General features: G+C 43.4%; 1 protein-coding gene across 2 annotated transcripts in view; it reads right to left on the reverse strand.

The window, feature by feature from the left end:
* Window positions 1–987, reverse strand: part of CDKL2 (cyclin dependent kinase like 2) — a 35,128-nt gene extending 34,141 nt beyond the window's left edge. The window contains exon 1 of one of the 2 annotated variants that reach the window (XM_007113639.3): window positions 644–987. The gene's annotated coding sequence lies outside the window, so the exon portion shown is untranslated. The remainder of the gene's footprint in view (window positions 1–643) is intronic. The other variant, XM_007113638.3, reaches the window with a different exon arrangement.
* Window positions 988–6,839: the final 5,852 nt, after the last annotated feature.

Raw genomic sequence — 6,839 nt, forward strand, 5'->3', positions numbered from 1 at the left:
TGTTTGAAAAAAAATTCTCAGTGTAATTCTCTCTCCTTTAATTTTTTTTTCCTTCTACTAAAACAGCATATTTTATTAAGGACTAGACTTTAGGCTTATCATACCAAGGACAAAAATAGCTGGAATCTATAACCTGGATCATTTTAAAACATTTGCAATTAGTGTCCTCAATATTTGGAAATGCAAAGTGAACACAGTTAAAGTTACCTTAAGCATGTCTAAGAGGTTCTGAAGCATGTCACAAGCTAACATTCTGCAAGTTGACTACTCCAAGTGTATTCTCCAACCAACTGCACATTTGGTCACAGCACACTGAACACACCTGTTTTTTCAAGTGGCACTTCCCACAAATACTTTAAAAATATTAAGGCTTAAAAAGCCTCTTGTTTCCTGAAACGGTTACTCATAAACCATTACTTCTCATGCCTTCTACTTGGGAATGTTAAGTGTTATACAAACTAAAAGGAAACCTGGCCAATTGGCAATGTGGTAGTTCTGGACATTTGCCATGGAAGCATATGGGTCTCACACTAATAATTTAGATAATAAAAAAAAGCTATTTTTTATTTTGTTAAAGACAGGTTGAAATCTCTTATAGATAAAAGAACGAAATAATAGAAGCTTTCAAAAGTATTATACTTACTGTTTCTTTTAAATCCTTTGGCGTGGAAATACCCAAAGGTTTTCAACTTGGAGACAAAATTGAGGTGAAATGCATCTCGTTCGCAGGTCTAAAAGATGCTGACTAGCCAACTAGCAATTCTACTGCTGTCGCGATTTCTTCCACAGACACAGTCAGGGGTCCCAGGTGAAGCAGGTAGGGAGGCAGACTGGCCTCAACCCACCGCAAGTTCACACTCAGGAGGACCGCGGGCCGCATGCTGTCGTCGTCAAGGCAACGACCTCACTCTGTCCCCAGCCATAGGCACAAAGTCTCCAGAGAGAAAAGGCCGGGGTCTAAATGCGTCCACAGCAGGAACCAATACCTGTTAAGGCCAAGGCCTGTAGGGAAGTTAGCTGGGGTGCTAGGGCACCGCCTCCCAGCTCGTAAGGCGCCCGGTCCCTGGAGTCTGTGAACCTGCTCTGCTCCAGCTAGCCCTGGGTCAAGGCGCTGGCCACCAAGCTGCAAGGGGCGGATCCTCACCCGCCCGGGCCCGCCCCCGAGTGCGCCAAGCCTCCCGTGTTCTGATTGGCTGGGTTCTGTCGTCGAGATCTCTGATTGGCTTAGCGCCAACCACCCATACAGTTCACCTGGGGCTTGGCTCAGGTTCTGCTCACTGATGCGCAGACGCCAGCATCAGCACACACCTACCTTCTCAAGTAAGGAAGCACCTTTCTGCCTTCACCAGGAGACCGCTCTTCGCGACTGAGGACAACAGGCGATTCTGGTGCTCATGGAGAGGCTAAAAGTGGTCGTGGTTTTGTAGGATTGGGCGAAAATGGAAGGGGGTGACCGTGCAAAGAGCGCGATGAAGGGTTCTTCAAGCTCCTCGGCTGGGCCGGGGAGTGGGCTCTGAAGCCCCTCAACTGGGAAGGTTCGGGCTTGACGGCGATTCGACGCTTCCTTTCCGGTCTGGGTAGTGGGGTCAGTCTGCCAGGTAGGAGATGAGGGTGACAGTCTAGGAGGTGATAAGTAGGCGAGGCAATGTGAAAGTAGGTAAATGATGACATAACTGGCGTTAGAAGGGACCCTGGGGAGGACAGCCTGGGCAATGAAAGTGAGGGAAATACTTGGAGATAACGGAAGGGGAAGAGAGGACATGAATGAAATAAGAGGAAAAGGGCTATGACGGTTGGGGAACTAAAAGACATGAGCAATACTGGCGTATGACAGACAGTCAAATAGGGTGCAGCTGGGGATGCGATGTTTAAGGCACAGACCAACTCAATCCATGATTAGGCAAGACTGGTAGGTCAGAATCATGCACATGCTGAAGTCACACAAGAAACAGGGCTTTCCTCATTTTCAAGGAATGTGGGGTTTAAGCCATACCTCTGCAGTGAGGAAGCCTTAAGCACTCAGTTACTTTCATGTTAACTCATAAAAACTAACCATTTTATAATTCTATTTGGTTTCCATAATACCATGATCCAGTTAGGAGAGTGTCCTGGATAGCAGGTATTTATACCCATAATCAATATTAAGGTATTAATTCCTTCTTGTATACAAAAAAATAAACATTCTGGTTTATAAATAAGCTTTTGTGAGTTTGCTTAGAATGAATTAATCTTCCAGTGCCGGATCACCTTGGTCGAACTGCTTAAGATCCAGTTCCTGAAACTGTAATGAGGACCAGACCTGGGACCTGGGTATGGAAAGAATATAATTCTTTAGTCGATGCAAGATGTAATTAGCGCTATCCTTAGGTGTGACCACGTTGGAGGAAGCCATGCCCCATTTAGTTATCTCTATAGGCCATAATAGAATGTGATGAACTTCTTTTATATGAGAAGAAGATTCCCTTTTATAAAGTGGCAAATCTGGGTTTGTTAGGCCTGAAGCTTGAGAAGAAGAACGTAAAAATATGTTACTTTTGTAACTTTACAAAAATATTCAACAACATAAACATTGTAAAGGTACCTCTAAGGAAAAGGCCCTGAAGTTTAAAATAACCTGTTTATATCCCACAGGCAACCAAAAGGATAAAGACTAAAAAACTGGATTTGGTGACTAGATAATGCTTGAGAAAACAATTTCAAAGAGAATTGAGTTTGAAAGCCAACTGTAAAGGAGGCATAGGGTATTCAAGAATTACACATCCCTGGTAGCCCAGTCCTGCCCCTCAGCCCAGGCCTCCCCCGGGAACCAGGTTGTACCACGTAGGGAAGGGGGGATCTAGTCATATACCTCAGGTAATGGAGGTGTGCGAATGGGGGAAGGGACTGCACAGATCAAAGGCTGGGTGGGGGTGGTCATGGGGATCTCGAAAGTCTTGAGGATGGGGCTGCTTGGGGGGACGGGGAGGAGGCAACCTGGCAGGGGACAAGTGGGGGACCCAGCCAGGTTGAGCCCCTGGGCCCCAGGTCTGTACAGCACGGTTTGCTATAAAACTCAAATCTTCTGGGGGGCGGGGGCGTGGAGGCAGAGAATTACACATCCTGGGTAAAGTCATCTATTGATACATGTTTGGTGAAGAGGAGGTAGTATTATATAGAAGCAGGATTGGGTTATTGTTTATTTTAAAAAGAAATTTTAAACAAGAAAATCTTTGTAGGGAAAAGGAACAGAGAGACAGGGGCTTTAAAGAGGCAAGAAAAGGAATAATTAATGAAAAACCAAGGACAGGTAGTGAAGAGAAGGTAATAAAGTATGAAAAGGACTTAGCCTTGAAGAAGTTTCTAGAAAAGAGGAAAAACAGAAAAGTGTAGGACACATTAGCTGGCTTAGATCTTCTCTGTAAAAAAAATTTCTGCAGAAAAAAAGATAATGGTGAGATTGAGGCTCAAGGATATGTGAGCAGAAATTCCTTGAAATAGGTAGTTATGAAAGAAGACATTTTGATATGAAAGGAATACGAAGTAGTAAAATGTGCCCACTTGAGCATGGACACCATGAATTTACAGTGAAACCAACTGACTCTGTTTCATAGACTTGGCATCCATCCTCAGGTTCAAGAATGGAGAAAATAGACAGTACGTAAGCTACTTAGGAAGTGGTAGTGCAAGGAGATTAAACAAAAAAGTTAAGAAATCAAGGGTGATGGAGAAAGCACAATTGAAATGGTTTGCCGTGGTTCCAGCTAGATCAGAAGACAAATTATGACAAGTTAATAAGCTGAAAATACAGGGGCACTGAGAAAATGGAGCTCATCATAGGCATGAAGAGTAAGTTTAATGAGAGTGAAAAAGGAGAAAAAGTTACTGTCAAAGAAAGCAAGTTGTGAATTTAAGATTTTGGAAATCTTAAAGATGATGATGATGAGCTCTAAAGAGTGGAATGTTCGGCCATTCCTTTGGGTAGCTGAAGTTTATTGAAAAATGTCATTGGAACTGAATTCAAAGAAACTTGAGGTAGCAGTATGAAAAGTCATAAACTTTTCCTAAAAGATCGTAGCATGAACAAGTGGGACAATACAGAAAGAGGTTGAAATGTACATTTTAATGACCAAAGAAAGTGAAATGTTCTAAAAATCTAAAGAAAACACTGTGGGAGTGTATGAGACTGGCAACAGGAAGAAAGCCTGAGAGATGGCAAAGAAACAAAGGTTAAAAAGAGACTAAGGACCATATGACCCAGCAATTCCATTCCTAGGTATAGACCCAAGAAAAATGAAAACATATGTTCATACAAAAACTTGTACATGAATGTTCACAGCAGTACTGATATTCATATGAATTGATTTCATAGTAGCCAAAAAGTGAAACTCAAATGTCCATCAATTGATGAATGGATAAACTGTGCTATATCCATACAATGGAATATTATTCCCCCTTAAAAAGGAGTAAAGTACTCATAGATGCTACAACACTGATGAATCTTAAAAACAGTATGCTGGGACTTCCCTGGTGGTCCAGTGGTTAAGACTCCGCACTCCCAGTGCAGGGAGCCCAGGTTTGATCCCTGGTCAGGGAACTAGATCCTGCATGCTGCAACAAAGAGCCCCCATGTCGCAACTAAAGGAGCCCACATGCTGCAACTAAAGATCCCACATGCCACAACTAAGACCTGGCACAGCCAAATAAATAAATAAATAAATAAATATATATATTTTTAAAAGTATGCTAAGTGAGGGGCTTCCCTGGTGGCGCAGTGGTTTAGAGTCTGCCTGACTGTGCAGGGGACACGGGTTCGAGCCCTGCCTGGTCTGGGAGGGTCCCACATGCCACGGAGCAGCTGGGCCCGTGGGCCACGGCTACTGAGCCTGCGCGTCTGGAGCCTGTGCTCCGCAACGGGAGAGGCCGCGATAGTGAGAGGCCTGCGCAACGCGATGAAGAGTGGCCCCCACTCACCGCGGCTGGGGAGGGCCCACGCACGCAGACGGGTACCCAACACAGCCAAAAATAAATAAATAAAATTTTTAAAAAAGAAAAGAAAAGAAACTTGTTAAAAAAAACCCACTGAATTGTACACCTTAAAAGGGTGAATTTTATGTATGTGAATGACATTGCAATATAAAACAACAGACTTACAAGAAGATAAGAAGTACATAGCCTGCCTAGAAATCTTTTTTCAGTAAATTTATACATTTTAGCTTAGAGTAGCCCAATTCTCTTTCTCACCTTAGCAATCATCTCTGTTAAGTAACTCTTGGCAACAATCATTCTCTACATATCTGGACATCCCCCCAAAAATGTGCTTCAGTCAGTTTCTTGCCAAAAAAAACAAAAAAACCATAAGAAAACACCACTTAGGTCTCATGAGATACTGATTGATCATGGGTTTTGGCACACTTCAGTTGAGTTACCAAGTGAAAGGAAGGGCCATAAAATCTTTGGACTACAAAAAGTAAGGTTCTTTATTTTCAGTATACTATTGAGCATACAGCTATGAATACATTCTGACATTGTTAAAAAAATGGACTAACTCATTTTGAAATTCTTGTTCTTTGATGGAAGGACATTTGCCTTAGAGGAGAGAATTCTGTTCTCAATCTAGTAATTGATTCAGTGACCTCATTACTAAATTTAAAAGTGATTAAGACAATCAGATTTGGGGTGTGAAGAAAAAAGAACCCTCCTATACTGTTGGTGGGAATGTAAATTGGTACAGCCACTACGGAGAACAGTACGGAGGTTCCTTAAAAAACTAAAAATAGGGACTTCCCTGGTGGCACAGTGGTTAAGAATCTGCCTGCCAATGCAGGGGACACAGGTTCGATCCCTGATCCAGGAAGATCCCACATGCCACGGAGCAAGTAAGCCCATGCGCCACAACTACTGAGCCTGCACTCTAGAGCCCACGTGCCACAACTACTGAGCCTGTGTGCCTAGAGCCTGTGCTCCACAACGAGAGGCCCCCGCTCGCCGCAACTAGAGAAAGCCCGCACGCAGCAACAAAGACCCAACGCAGCCAAAAAAGGAAAAAAGCTAAAAACAGACCTACCATATGACCCTGCAATCCCACTCCTGGGCATATATCCAGAGAAAACCATAATTTGAAACAATATATGCACCCCAGTGTTCACTGCAGCACAATTTACAATAGCCTGGACAAGGAAGCAACCTAAATGTCCATTGACAGAGGAATGGATAAAAAAGTTGTGGTACATATATACAATGGAATGTTACTCAGTCATAAAAAAGAATGAAATAGGTCTTCCTTGGTGGCACAGTGGTTAAGAATCTGCCTGCCAATGCAGGGGACACGGGTTTGAGCTCTGGTCCGGGATGATCCCACATGCCGCGGAGCAACTAAGCCTGTGCACGACAACTGAGCCTGTGCTCTAGAGCCCGCAAGCCTCAACTACTGAGCCTGCGTGCTGCAGCTACTGAGCCCATGCACCTTAGAGCCGGTGCTCTGCAACAAGAGAAGCCACCGCGGTAAGAAGCCAGAGCACTACAACAAAGAGTAGCCCCCGCTCGCCACAACTAGAGAAAGCCTGTGCACAGCAACGAAGACCCAACACAGCCAAAAATAAATAAATTTTAAAAAAAATGAAATAATGCCATTTGCAGCAACATGGATGCACCTAGAGATTGTCACACTGAGTGAAGTAAGTCAAAGACAAATATCATATGCTATTGCTTATATGTGGAACTTTAAAAAATGGTACAAATGAACTTATTTACAGAGTCACAGATGTAGAAAACAAACTCATGGTTACCGGGGGGAAAGCGGGCAGGGGGGAAGGATAAAATGGGAGACTAGGATTGACAAATACACACTATTCTATATAAAA

Source organism: Physeter macrocephalus, chromosome 7, assembly GCF_002837175.3.
Source record: "Physeter macrocephalus isolate SW-GA chromosome 7, ASM283717v5, whole genome shotgun sequence".
In the NCBI taxonomy this organism is placed as follows: domain Eukaryota; kingdom Metazoa; phylum Chordata; class Mammalia; order Artiodactyla; family Physeteridae; genus Physeter; species Physeter macrocephalus.